Below are 15218 nucleotides of genomic sequence, written 5' to 3'. Positions count from 1 at the left end.
GCCAGTGGTCTCCCGTCTGCGGATGTGTATCCGCGGCGGGACCAGATAGCCTGGTACTCCGTACACAAATTGCATGTGAACATACTGTCCGAGCAAATCGGGTATGGGGTAGGGAATTCTTCGAGGTGCGTGACTACATGCTGGGCGCTCATAGTACTAGGGAGTTTAATTGCCAGGGCAATGCCTGCCTCGGGGTCATAAACTCCGCAGGCTGTGAGTCGTTCACCCGCAGATACCATGCTTGAACTGTCTACATAGATCTCTCGGCCTATGGGGTGTAACCCAGCCCGAAAGCCTGTGTGAAATACCCCTTCTACGGAACACCGGTGGGCTGTCCCTGGATAAATTAGGTTGGCTGCGAGTCTTGGTTCGCAGAGTCCCTTTACCCTTAGGTCCATTTGAGAGAGGAGCAGAGTCCAGCGAGCAATACGGGCACTGCTCAGTGTCCCGTCCTTAATTCTCCCGTCCAGGAGCATTTTGGTGGGCGTATGGTGGGTAAGGAGTGTGATAGGGGACCCCCCTGTGAAGATCAGTGATCTTTTCACAGCCCAGTGAGTGGCTAGGAGGTGCCGCTCACAGTTGGAGTATCTCTTTTCCACATCCGTGAATATCCTGGAGGAGTAGACCACTGGTCTCAGCCGGCCGTGCCGCTCTTGGAGCAGTACTGTTCTCAGACTGTCCCCACTGGCTGCTACCTCCAGGAAAAACTCTTTACCTCCATCGATGGCCCCTAGAGCTGGCGCGGTCTGCAGGTCTTTCTTGAGTTGGATAAATGCTGCCTCGCAACCTTTGTCCCATTCCCACTCCACTCCCTTGTGTAGGAGTCGGAGCAGAGGGGCTGCGGTGGCTGCATAATCCTCAATGATGTCTCTGCAGTACCTGGTTAGCCCTAAAAAAGATCTTACTCCTGTTACTGTGTTGGGGGCGGGTAACTTCTGCACTGCTTCCCTTCTAGCTTTGTCAATAGCTCTTTCCCCAGCCAATCCCAGGAATTTTACTTCCTTTCGGCCGATCTGTGCCTTCTTGGGGTTTACTTTAAACCCTTCTTCTTTCAGCAGCTCCAGCAGCTCAGCCAGCAGTGGGCCATGTTCCTCCCCCTCATCGGTGAACAGGAGCAGGTCATCCACATACTGTACTAACTGCTGGGGTCTGCTGAAACTCTTTAAACAGTTGGCCATACACTGATGGAAAATACTGGGGCTGTTATGGAAGCCCTGAGGGAGACAGTTCCAAGTGTATTGCTGCCCTTTAAAGGTAAAAGCAAACTTGTACTGATCTTCCCTTCTTAAAGGTATGGACCAGAACCCGTTGGAAATATCCAGCACCGTAAAGGTGGTCACGGAGGCTGGGATACTTCCAATGAGGTCAGCGACAGCAGCAACAGTGGGTGCACAGGCGGGGATGTTACAGTTGAGTACTCGATAGTCCACCATGGCTCTCCAGGTGTTGTCTGGTTTCTTAACCGGCCACAATGGAGAGTTCACATGGGTAACTATTGGTCTCAATACCTTCTATTTAACCAGCGAACCCAAGGCTATTTCCATGTCAGCCTCCGCCTCCCTGGGGAAGTTACACTGTTTCTGTGATCGGGTCATGGGGTCCCCATCTATGCTAATCTCGACCCCATTTATTCTCCCACAGTCGTGTTTGTGAGTGGCAAAAGCTGCAAGGTTTTTCCTCACATACTCTTGATATTCTACAGAGGTGTTACTGACCAGTGATTCAAGGTCGTAGCCCTCCTTTGGCTTCATGGTGTACACTGTCCCTTTCCCTGTTTTCCCGGGATAACCATCACCTCACTCTCCTGTCCCGTACAGACTGACCCCCAAAGACAGTGGTTTCTTAAATCCACTAGGATCCCGTGGCCTAGGATGAAGTCAGCCCCCAGAATCCCTCTCCCTTCCTGCTCCCATTTCATCAGGACACAGGTCCATGTGGAGTGTACCGAAATGAATGGAGAGCGGAACGGAGAATGAGCCAGTCTGTTCAGTGCCTGTGAAACCCACCAAGCTGTAGGGGACCCCGTTAGACAGAGGTGAGGTGGCAGGGTTAGCTGCATAGACAAGGGTGCTTGAGGCTCCGGTGCCCAGCAGGTAAGTCCCTTTCACCTTTTCCACCTCCATCTGTATGGTCGGTCTCCCCCACATATCATACTCGAGAGCACACAGGTGGACGGGCTGTGCCTGTCCTAGTCACGGTTTTGGTTGGGAGGGGGCAGATGGGATCTCGGTACTGGTGGTGGTGGCTACCTTTCCAGGGCCATCTAACATGGCTTGGAGCGCAGTTAAAAAGGTCTTAAACGAGTGGGGAGGGACTGGCTTATCTGTCTCGGTCTTTTGGGCAGGGGCTGGAGAATTCTTTCCTGCGCTATTCTTCCATGGATTTCTACAATCCCTTCTCCAGTGCCCACTCTTTCCGTACCCGAAGCAGGTACGTTTTGTATCGGAGGGGTTGCCCCCCTCGTAGCACCATTCCCTCTTATCTTGGTTAGGCCGGATTTCGTGAACCCTTCCCTTTTGTGGGTGCTCTTCTGTCCCTCTGCCCTTTCTGTAAGCTCGGGTCAGTTGCCTAAGCACTCCCTGTTCTGTGGCTTGGGGATCTCTGGGGTCGAACCAGGCCTCAGCCTTAGTTCTTATTCTGGGTAAACTGTTCGCGACTAGGCTTCGGAGCCAGTGTGCTAATTCGTCCGAGCTTAAGTGATCTCGGTCGATGTCCCCACTACAGGTGCTTTTGTACACCGGCCACAGTCGGTCTGTGAAAGCCTGTGGGGTTTCTCCCGTGAACTGCACCGTTTTCTCTACTCTAGAGAAAGGACTCCCGTCATTGCAGCCCATAGCTTCTAAAATATCCTTTTGAACAGCAGCAAGTGTTTTCTGTCCTCTTTTGCTCTCAGTAGAGAGGGACTGGTACAGTTTGCTATCTAGGGATAGGAGAAGCACCTTCGCCATTTCTGATTCATCGCACCCATTAATATCCCCTGCCTGTTCCACTTCCACAAAGTGAACCGAGGGGTCTCCCTTTGGAGTGAGCTTTCCCAGGTGGCTTATCATAGCCCTAAGCTGGTGGGGAGTGTGGGGGAACCACACACTGACTTTTCAGGGACCCTTGACCCCCGCCAAAGGTGGGCGGGCCAAACTTTTGTTGCCGGAGCGGGCACATTGGCCCTGGTTCCGGCTCTCCCTGTTCTGGCTCGCCTCCCTCTCTTCCCTGCAGCCAAGCCGAGCTGAAACTCGGTGCCACATGTGGTGGTGGTTCACTATCCCTGTCCACCCCGCAACTGATTTGTCTCCTGCTACTGAACCGGTGTAGTCACCGGTGCCACAGGTGGTGTTCATGTAGTTTCTTCCTTCTCTTCCAGGTTTACCTGGGGCGTACCCGGGCTTACTAGGCATACCATGCCTTTTGCCTTGGATAGAGCAAGGTTTTAATTTGTTGCTGGCAGGGACCGTGGTCTCCCGATTCAAACCCATTAGTGCTAGCTACTTTATACGCTGTTTGCACATCTTTTAATCTTTCCTGGAGCTCTTTACTTGTCGGGTGAGGCGAGTGCTTTCCTCCCTCAGTGACTTTTCGTTACTTTTGGCCTCGGTAACCTCGGATATTGAAAATAGTCCTGACTGTTTTTAAACCTTTCCATTATTTGGGTCTTTTCCTGTTTCAGCTTACGGAGTTCTCCTGATAATCTTTCTTCTGACATAACCCTTTCCTGGTAGTTCTCTGCGCATTCCCATAACTCTGCCTGTAATGTTTCATTCATTCTGTCTAGGAGTTGGACCTGTCGCTGTAAACGGACCAACCAAATTGCTTTCTCTACTGCTTCCTTGCGATCTTTGCTTGCTGTCCACTGGGCTGCAGCGTTAGCTGGACGCTCAGCATGCAATAGACTAAGCACCCATTCTTTAGTCATATTCACCTTCTTATACACATAGGAGGAAATCCTCTCTTCCATTTTGGTTCTTTTCCCCAAACCAGCACTCTCCACATCACACCACATGTACCAGAGTCCCGCCGCGGTCGCCATTTTGTAAGGGGTGGTCTCTATGAGGGGGTCAGGTTCCCTGATGACCAACTTGAGCGGTTCGAATCGTTCCCACTCCCTTGGGTTCTGTACACTGGATTTATTTGGGGGGTGTGACAAAAGTGCAAAGGACACTGGTTTGATGCAAAAGAACTCTGGTTTTATTACAGTCAAGATAATACAGATGTATTACTCTCGTAAGAAAATACACGGCCAAACTCACAATCACTCTAATAAAGGACAATACAAGGAAAGGTACAAGGTCAAACTTATAATCACTTTCATAAAGTACCATATACTACACATTCAAAGAGGGTTGCAGTAAAATTATACCTCCCACCTCCCAATACCTAATTCTAGCTAGGTTAGATTCCAGGGCAGGCAGCGACTATGCTTACCAATCCTTTTGATAGTTAATGGTAGATCGCGGTTGTTTTTCCTTTGATACCACGTTGACTGTGGTCAATCGCTGCTGCAATGGCGATGTTCGTCCTTCCTTCAGGACTTCAGGACGTCGAGGCTGGAGAAGTTAGTTTACAACTGTCGCGTTGGTTTCTCCCCTTGTCTTGATGACATACTCGCAGTATAGAACCTGGTGTAGTATGGCATCTGAGGTATTAGCAGCCTTGCAGCTACCCAGCAACCTAACCTCTGTTGAAAACAGAGGCCAGTTATACAATTTCAGTGGTTGTAATCTTGGCCCCAAATCTGTTCAAAACCGTTGTATAATTTTGGCGGGCTTGGTTCTTCTTTGTAATATTTTGGTGGGCTCGTTAAAAGTTGATATGTTTTGGGTGAGTTGATGTTCGAAAACTGTTTCCTGATGGAAATATTAGTTTGGTAATTGCAATGTCCTTTTGTGCTTAGTCTTTCGCATACAGGCTGGATTGGGCCTCTTTGTGATGTATATGCTGAAATGGTTGTCCAGACCCATGTTGATGGGTCGCTACCTCTGGGTGATTTTGTGATGTTAATGTCTCTTGTGGAGAAGGATTTTCGAATGCTCATTCTTCCAGACAGGTTAACTTGGTCCTTACACCCAGGTAGCTTCACTTAATTAGACTGTCTCCTGCTAGTTCTGTAGGTCCGCCCACAGCCTTGAGTTTGTCTTTTAAAATCCAAAATTCTATTAAAGTTCGTAGTTTCTTCCATAAGGACTTCAGAGTTCAAAACTTTTTGGTCGATAGTCCCAAATTAAATTTCCATTTGAATGAGCCCAAACACTGGGGGGGGGGTTCTTGTGAATTCTGCATCCCTTCAAGCCCCACTGGAAACAGCCTACCAGTCACAAAAACACCCGTTAACCATTACCCTTTGCTTCCTGCCACTGAGCCAATTTTGGATCTAACTTGCCACTTTGCCGTGGATCCCATGGGCTTTTACTTTTTTGACCAACTTGCCATGTGGGACCTTGTCAAAGGCCTTGCTACAATCCATATACACTGTATCAAATGCACTATTACTCTCATCGACTCCCCTTGTTACCTCCTCAAAAAATTCATTCAAGTTAGTCAGACACACCCTTCCCTTTGGGATAAATGGTTCATTCTCAGGTTGGCAATCAGTAACAAGTGGGGTGCCACAAGGATCAGTGCTGGGACCCCAACTATTTACAATCTATATTAACGACTTGGAAGAAAGGACCGAGTGTAACGTAGCCAAGTTTGCTGACGATACAAAGATGGTAGGAAAAGCAATGTGTGAGGAGGACACAAAAAATCTGCAAAAGGACATAAACAGGCTAAGTGAGTGGGCAAAAATTTGGCAGATGGAGTATAATGTTGGAAAGTGTGAGATTATGCACTTTGACAGAAAAAAATCAAAGAGAAAGTTATTATTTAAATCGAAAAAAATTGCAAAGTGCCGCAGTACAGCGGGACCTGGGGGTACTTGTGCATGAAACACAAAAGGTTAGTATGCAGGTACAGCTAGTGATCTGGAAGGCCAATGGAATCTTGGCCTTTATTGCAAAGGGGATGGAGTATAAAAGCAGGGAAGTCTTGCTACAGTTATACAGGGTATTGGTGAAGCCACACCTGGAATGCTGCATACAGTTTTGGTTTCCATATTTACAAAAGGATATACTTGCTTTGGAGGCAGTTCAGCGAAGATTCACTAGGTTGATTCCGGAGGGGGTTGGCTGATAAGGAAAGGTTGAGGAGGTTGGGCCTCCACTCATTGGAATTCAGAAGAATTAGTGGTGATCTTATTGAAAGTATAAGATTATGAGGGGCTTGACAAGTTGGATACAGAGAGGATGTTTCCACTGATGGGGGGGGAAACTAGAACTAGGAGGCATAATCTTAGAATAAGGGGCCGCCCATTTAAAACTGAGATGAGGAGGAATTTCTTCTCTGAGGGTTGTAAATCTGTGGAATTCGCTGCCTCAGAGAGCTGTGGAAGCTGGGACATTGAATAAATTTAAGACAGAGATAGACAGTTTCTTAACCGATAGGTGTTATGGGGAGCGGGCAGGGAAGTGGACCTGAGTCCGTGATCGGATCAGCCATGATCGTATTAAATGGCGGAGCAGGCTCGAGGGGCCATATGGCCTACTCCTGTTCCTATTTCTTATGTTCTTATGTTAACAAATCGGTGCTGACTGTGCTTGATTAATCTGTGACTTTCTAAACTATGAATTACATTGTCCCTCAGAAATTTTTCCAATAATTTTCCCATCACCGAGGTTAGACTGACTGGCCTGCAATTACTCGGTCTATCCCTTTCTCCCTTTATAAACAAAGGTACAACATTAACAGCCCTCCAGTCCTCTGGCACCACACCTGTAGCCAGAGAGGATTGGAAAATGATGGTCCGAACGTCTGCTATTTCCTCCCTTGCCTCTCTTAATAGCCTGGGATACATTTCATCTGGGCTTGGTGATTTATCTACTTTCAAAGATGCCAAATATATCCTCTCTCACTATGTTTATCCCATCTAATATTTCACACACCTCTTCCTTAACTACAATGTCTGCATCATCCCTCTCTTCTGTGACGACAGATGTAAGGTATTCATTAAGAATCGTGCCCACAGCTTCCGTCTCCACACATAGGTTACCTTTTTGGTCTCTAATAAGTCGTACTCTTTCTTTAGTTATTCTCTTGCTCTTTGGACTTGTGTTCCAGAACTAGTCGTGCCTCTAGCCAAGCTGTTCCAGTACAACACTAGCATCTACTATTTAATTGGAAAATTGCCCAGGGTCTGTCCTGTGCACAAAAAGCAGGACAAATCCAGACTGGCCAATTACTGCCCCAGCAGTCTGAGCCAAATGATGGAAGGTGTCATTGACAGTGCTATCAAGCAGCACTTACTCACCAATAACCTGCTCACCGATGCTCAGCTTGGGTTCTGTCACGACCACTTAGCTCCAGACCTCATTACAGCCTTGGTCCAAACATGGACAAAAGAGCTGAATTCCAGAGGTGAGATGAGAATGAGTGCCCTTGACATCTAGTCAGCATTTGACCGAGTGTGGTACCAAAGATGGTAAAATTGAAGTCAATGGGAATTCGGGGTAAAATTCTCCACTGGCTGGAGTCAGACCGAGCACAAAGAAAGCTGGTTGTGGTTGTTGGAGGCCAATTATCTCGGACCCAGGACATCGCTACAGGAGTTCCTCAGGGCAGTGTCCTAGACCCAACCATCTACAGCTGCTTCATCAATGACCTTCCCTCCATCATAAGGTCAGAAATAGGGATTCGCAACTCCTCAGATAATGAAGCAATCTGCCCACAGGCTTGGGCTGATAATTGGCAAGTAACATTTGGGCCACACAGTGCCAAGCAACGAGCATCTCTAATAAGCGAGAGTCTAGCCAACTTCTCTAAACATTCAATGGCATTACCATCGCCGAATCCCCCACCATTAACATCCTGGGGGTCACCATTGACCAGAAACTTAACTGGATCAGCCGCATAAATACTGTAGCAACAAGAGCGGATCAGAGGCTGGGTATTCTGTGGTGAGTGTCTCACCTCCTGACTCCTCAAAACCTTTCCACCATCTACAATGCACAGGTTAGGAGTGTGAATGGAGAAAGATTGCAAAGTGCCGCAGTACAGCGGGACCTGGGGATACTTGTGCATGAAACCCAAAAGGATAGTATGCAGGTACAGCAAGTGATCAGGAAGGCCAATGGTATCTTGACCTTTATTGCAAAGGGGACGGAATATGAAAGCAGGGAAGTCTTGCTACAGCTATATTGGTGAGACCACACCTGGAATATTGCGTACAGTTTTGGTTTCCATATTTACGAAAGGATATACTTGCTTTAAAGGCAATTCAGAGAAAGTTCACTAGGTTGATTCCGGGGATGACGGGGTTGACATGAGAAAAGGTTGAGTAGGTTGGGCCTCTACTCATTGGAATTCAGAAGAATGAGAGGTGATCTTATCGAAAGTATAAGATTATGAGGGGGCTTGACAAGGTGGATGCAGAGAGGATGTTTCCACTGATAGGGGAGACTAGAACTAGGGGGCATAATCTTAGAATAAGGGGCCGCCCATTTAAAACTGAGATGAGGAGGAATTTCTTCTCTCAGAGGGTAGTAAATCTGTGGAATTCGTTGCCTCAGAGAGCTGTGGAAGCTGGGACATTGAATAAATTTAAGACAGAGGTAGACAGTTTCTTAACCGATAAGCGTTATGGGGAGCGGGCAGGGAAGTGGACCTGAGTCCATGAATCCTTGAAAGGGTCTCTCTTATGATTATGCATCGGCGATTGCGTGCATCGGTATATAAATTTGCATCCCCCCCCCTGTGGCAATTTGGGTTTGTATGAGAGTTATCAATTGGTCATATTAAATGGCGGAGCAGGCTCGAGGGGCCGTATGGCCTACTCCTGCTCCTATTTCTTCTGTTCCTATTTTCTTATGTGATGGAATACTTTCCACTTGCCTGGATGAGTGCAGCTCCAACAACACTCAAGAAGCTCGACACCATCCAGGACATAATAGCCGACTTGATTGGCACCCCATCTATCACCTTCAACATTCATTCCCTCCACCATCGCTGCAGTGTGTACCATCTACAAGATGCACTGCAGCAACTCGCCAAGGCTTCTTCGGCAGCACCTCCCAAACCCGCGACCCCAACCACCTAGAAGGACAAGGTGCATGGAAACACCACCACCTGCAAGTTCCCTACCAAGTCACATACCATCCAGACTTAGAAATATATCATCGCTCCTTCATTGTGGCTGGGTCAAAAACATGGCACTCCCGACTTAACAGCACTGTGGGAGCACCTTCAGCACAAGGACTGCAGCGGTTCAAGAAGGTTGTTCACCACCACCTTCTGAAGGGCAATTAGGGATGGGCAATAAATGCTGGCCTTGCTTAACGTGTTTAGATACATTTGTTTTTAGTAGAACTAGATACCTATTAATATATTAAAAATCTTACATCTGCAAACTTTTCCTCTCAGCTTTTTCTTTTATGTTATAACTACGGATATTTGAGCACAAAATTTCGGATAACACTCCAATGCAGTGCTGAGGGAGTGTTGCACTGTCGGAAGCCCCATCTGCCCTCTCAAGTGGATGTAAAAGATCCCACGGCATTATTGGTATAAGAGTAGGTGAGTTCTCCCCGGTGTCCTGGCCAATATCTATCCCTGAATCAACACCTCAAAAAATAATCATTATCACGTCGTTGTTTGTGGGAGCTTGCTGTGTGCAAGTTGGCTGCCGTGTTTCCTACACTACAACAGTGACTACACTTCGAAAGCACTTCATTGACTATAAAGCGCTTTGGCACATCCTGAGGTCATGAAAGGTGCTGTAGAAATGCAAGTCTTTTTTTCTTATTTCTTTCTTTGAAAGGGACCGTTTCCAAACCTTTTGTGTGAAAGCAATACATTTTCAGTCAAAACAAAGCATTTAGGGCGTTGAAATTTAATTCCACTCCTGCTGTTGGCACAATTAGATGGTGTAACATTGCTGAAATTGTGCATCTGATGATCCCACTCAGCACTGGCACGACAGGCAGTGAGAAGTCTTAGAAAGTTTGTGGCTTCGACTGTTACATGTGGCAGCGAGTTCCACTTTCTCATCGCTTTCCCTGTGTAGAGCGTACAATGCCCGCCTTAGCCTGGAGCAGCAGGATCGAGTGCATGGGTGGCAATTGAGCTGAAACCATGCTGGAGACGGCTTCTGTTGGGTAGTGCCATGCTCATCCTTTGCCCCACAGTGATCAGTGCTTGGTTGCCTTCTGAGTAGCGTCCGTGAGACACAGAGGGAAGTGTTTCTGTATGGCAACAGAAACAGCACAAATGGGCAACGTGGATGAGCAAGGCTCACCACAGGACATCCACAAGAGGGTTTTAGTGATTTACAACCTGCCTGCAGGGCCAAGCAACGGCAGTGAAGAGGGACGTCACTAAGATCCAGGTTGGTGATTGGAGCGTGGGCAGGTACAGCAGGAGTGGCGAGGTTGGGGCAAAGGAGCGGCGAGAGGTGCTACCGAAGAAGCCTTAGTGAGTTGCTGCAGTGCATCTTGTAGATGGTACAAACCCGTGCACCGGTGGTGGAGAGAGTGAATGTTGAAGGTAGTGGATGGGGTGCTGATCAAATCGTGATCGGGGCCCAGGAGAGGCGTGAGTTTGGGGCCCAGAAGAGACGAGGGCCCGGAGCAAGAACGGGCCAGCCCACACTGCGATATGTGTGCTCACTAGGTCCGTGCAGCAGAGCAGGTCTCCAGTCGTCTTGGATAACCCTTGCCACTGGACCAAGACTTAGCTCTGTCAAGCCCGTGTGGTGGCTGGTGTGCAACGGTCACCACACATTAAAAAAATCCACGCACAGGCATCTTCCACCCTTCAAGATTTAGTTCGGGACCTGGAATTTTAGATCCTTCATTGAAACACCTGTGAACTTTTTGACTTGGAAGCAAGTCATCCTCGATTCGAGGGACTGCCTATGATGATGATGCAGGACACCGAGTCAGCAGAAGAACAATGCAGAGAACATTTTTGTTTGCAACTTCAGTGGCTGTAAAGTAGTCTTGTGACTCTTTGACTCCACTAAGACAGCTAATGGGCATCATAGGGCTATCCGTTTGCATGCATACGTTAAGAAACGAAGATGCGTTGTTGCTGTTTGTATTTAATTGGTAAATGGCACTTAAGCCATCATTTCCCCCTTCAGTAGTTAATCGTGAAGATTTCATACTACTGTCAGTAACAGTTTGATTGTCGCTTTGAAGGATCACATCATTCCATAAATTGCTTCATATATTTGCATAGCCATCTATTAATGTGACTACCAATATACTTTAAGTTCAGTTCATATTCGTATCTTCATGTACCTCTCATATTTGTACTAATATATTTTTAAATTGGTCATCGGATGTGGGTGTCGCCGGCAAGGTCAGTATTTATTGCCCATCCCTAATTGCACTTCAGAAGGGGGTGATGAGCCTCCTTCTTGAACCGCTGCAGTCCGTGTGGTGAAGGTACTCTCACAGTGCTGTTAGGGAGGGAGTAGACTTGACTACTCTAACGCACTCCTAGCTGGCCTCCCACATTCTACTCTACGTAAACTTGAGCTCATCCAAAACTCGGCAGCCCGTGTCCTTCCTCGAACCAAGTCCCGCTCACCCATCACCCCTGTGCTCGCTGACCTACATTGGCTTCTGGTTGAGCAATGCCTCGATTTCAAAATTCTCATCCTTGTTTACAAATCCCTCCATGGCCTCACTTCTCCCTATCTCTGTAATCTCCTCCAGCCCCACAACCCCCCGAGACATCTGCGCTCCTCAAATTATACCCTCTTGAGCAACCCTGATTATAAATGTTCAACCATTGGTGGCCGTGCCTTCAGCTGTGTGGCGAGGAAAGACGGAAGGTTAATTTGATTCATCCTCATCGCCAAATTATGTTGTGTACGTAAATAAACAGACTAACTTAAACAGGGGTAATGTAACTAACTGTCTCCTTTATAGCAACTCCCAAAATTGTGTCCCAAAACCAGCATGTTTATAGCAGTGTGTGAATAGCTCCCGCAGGGTCCTAATGCCTGTCTAGTGTCCTGTAACAAACAAATGGAGTATGAACACAACACTAAGCTCTGGAACTCCCTCCCTAAACCGCTCCGCCTCTCTACCTCTCTTTCCTCCTTTAAGACGCGCCTTAAAACTTACCTCTTTGACCAAGCTTTTGGTCACCTGCCCTAATTTCTTCTTGTGTGGCTTGGTGTCAAATTTATTGTTTTCACTTAAACATTCCTGTGAGTGCCTTGGGATGTTTTACTACAATAAAGGCTTTATATAGATACAACTTGTTGTTCTTCCAGGATTTTGACCCAGTGACGATGAAGGAACGGCCGATATATGTCCAAGTCAGTGTGACTTGAAGGGAAACTTGGAGGTGATGGTGCTCCCATGCACCTGCTGCCCTTGTCCATCTAGGTGGTAGAAGGTGTCTTTCTGAATCAAGCCAACATCCCCAGCATCGAAGCACTGACCACACTTGACCAGCTCCGTTGGGCGGGCCACATTGTCCGCATGCCCGACACAAGACTCCCAAAGCAAGTGCTCTACTCGCAACTCCCACATGGCAGGCGATCCCCAGGTGGGAAGAGGAAATGTTTCAAGGACGCTCTCAAAGTCTCCTTGATAAAGTGCAACATCCCCACCAACACCTGGGAGTCCCTGGCCAAAGACCGCCCCAAGTGGAGGAAGAGCATCCGGGAGGGCGCTGAGCACCAGAGTGTCGTCGCCGAGAGCATGCAGAAAGCAAGCGCAGGCAGCGGAAGGAACGTGCGACAAACCAGACTCCCCACCCACCCTTTCCTTCAACCACTGCCCCACCTAGTGACAGAGACTGTAATTGCCGTATTGGACTGTACAGTCACCTGAGAACTCAGTTTTAGAGTGGAAGCAAGTTTCCCTGTTTTCGAGGGCCTGCCTAGGATAATAGGGCGTGGGTTTGGGAGGTGCTGTCAAAGAAGCCTTGGCAAGTTGCTGCAGTGTATCTTGTAGATGGTACACACTGCAGCCACCGTGCGCCGGTGGTGGAGGGAGTGACTGTTTAAGGTAGTGGAATAGGCGCAAGACTAGGCTTTGTCTTCCTTGAGTACACAACTCTTTTCCATCCTTCTAACCACATACTTATCCCCACGGCTGTGCATGCTTTCCGCAAAACCAATGGTCTTCCGCAGTTAGCTAAGCATGCACATTTAACTATATGTAACACATGTGCAGTGCACGTGAAGAGTGTACTCCCCTATATAGCCTTGTCATTTGCACATCACCATTCGAGCTACTGTCGTGTTCCCACATCAGCACTGGTCACACAGAAGCAGGAACAGTGACACCATTGATCCTTCCAAAAGAGTCCCCAGTACAGATCCCTGGGGAAGAACACTTGCAACATCCTGCCAATCACAGTACAGTCCCTTTATTCCTACCTCCCAACCAATTGCCGACCCATGTCATAAGGTTACCTCCAATGGGGTGAGCTCTCCTTTTTGCTAATAATTTCTTGTGCGGAACCTTATTTAATGCCTTGTGGAAGTGCAGACATAAGGCGGCAGCAGTCCGCACACATTTATGGGGGCATGGAAGGAGCATTCTACTTAGCATTGTAACACACTTTGCCGACGCACATTGTAATACAGAACAGCACGCATCCTATACATGAAGATCTGTAACAGCTTCTGTGTGCGAAAAGGAGACCAACAAAAATAGCTGAAGCATAAAATTTAGCATTTAATCAACAACGTACATCACGATGTCACATCGCTGTGAGTTGAAGGAAAGTTGAGCTAGGAAACCCGAACTGCGCAGGCCACACTTACACTCAGGTGATAAATTCACACTTCGAGAAGTTGGGGTGTGAACACAGCCTCAATGGTGTTCCAAATCGTGTCACAATCCAGTAGCTCTGCCTGTTGCTTTGATCTCTTAACGCATTCATTTATTTACAGTTTTTAGTCGTACTGATCAAGATCGCACTGACGTACAGTGTCACCTCCACCCATGTACTTGCGCAGCTTATCCATTTGAAGGGTGCTCTTGGGTACAAGACTTCCCTGTCATACTCCCCCCACTGATGCTGGGGAATGGAATGCTCTTCGCTTCATGCACCGAGTGTTAGGATTTGGCTGGCAGCCATGGTTCAGTGGGTAGCACTGAGTCAGAAGGTTATGGGTTCCAGTCCCACATCAGAGACTTGAGCAGGTAATCCAGGCTCCAGCGCAGTACTGAGGAGGTGCTGCGTTGTTAGTGCTGCGTCTTTTGGATGAGACGATGGCTGTAAAGCTCTTTGGAATGTCCTGAGGTCGCAGAAAAGTGCAAGTTCTTTCTGTCTTTCTATTTCATCCAACTCTGACAACCCAAATGCAGGAGAATCAGCTGTCGAGCATAGCTGCCTCTGCTCCAACAATGTGCTGTAACACTCCCCTCAGAAAAGCAGAGCATTCTCCCTGTACCCCAGCCTCTCAGTAACCAACTACCTAACTACAGTGACGACACTTGAAAAGTACTTCATCAGCCGCAAATGCTTTGGGGCGACCCAAATCAATGTGAGCTAATTTCTTCCCTCTATTTAACCAACACCACTCAAAGCAGATTAACTGGTCATCTGCCTTACTGCTTTTTATTTGGGAATCTTGCTGTGTGCAAAATAGCTGCTACATTTACCTCTGCCCTTGATGATAATAGGCTTCTGAGGTATGGAAAGTGGTCCACGTTGTCCAGGGCCGCGCCGTGGATCTTGATGACTGGGGGACAGTGCTGTGTAGCGGGGTCAGTTTGGTGGAGGACCTTTGTCTTACAGATGTTTAGCATGAGGCCCATGCTTTCATACGCCTCAGTGAAGATGTTGACGATGACTTGGAGTTCAGTCTCTGAATGCGCGCAGACGCAAGCGACGTCTGCGTACTGTAGCTCGATGACAGAGGATGGGACGGTCTTGGACCTGGCCTGGAGACGACGAAGGTTGAACAGGTTCCCACTGATTCTGTAGTTTAGTTCCACTCCAGCGGGGAGCTTGTTGAGTGTGAGGTGGAGCATTGCAGCGAGGAAGATCGAGAAGAAGGTTGGTACGATGATACAGCCCTGTTTGACCCCGGTCCGGAGGTTGATTGGGTCTGTGGTGGATCCGTTGGTCAGGATCACGGTTTGCATGTCGTCGTGGAGCAGGCAGAGGATGGAGACAAACTTTTGGGGGCAGCCGAATCAGAGGAGGATGCTCCATAG

The 15218-nt window shown here is 47.9% G+C and overlaps 1 protein-coding gene across 1 annotated transcript in view; it reads left to right on the top strand.

Annotated features, from left to right (window-relative positions):
- The window catches only part of poln (polymerase (DNA directed) nu), a 520953-nt gene that overhangs the window by 461293 nt on the left and 44442 nt on the right, over positions 1 to 15218 (top strand). The gene's annotated exons all lie outside the window — the stretch shown is intronic.

The sequence above is a fragment of the Pristiophorus japonicus genome, chromosome 1 (assembly GCF_044704955.1).
Source record: "Pristiophorus japonicus isolate sPriJap1 chromosome 1, sPriJap1.hap1, whole genome shotgun sequence".
NCBI lineage: Eukaryota > Metazoa > Chordata > Chondrichthyes > Pristiophoridae > Pristiophorus > Pristiophorus japonicus.
This window is presented reverse-complemented; position numbering and strand designations above follow the sequence as displayed.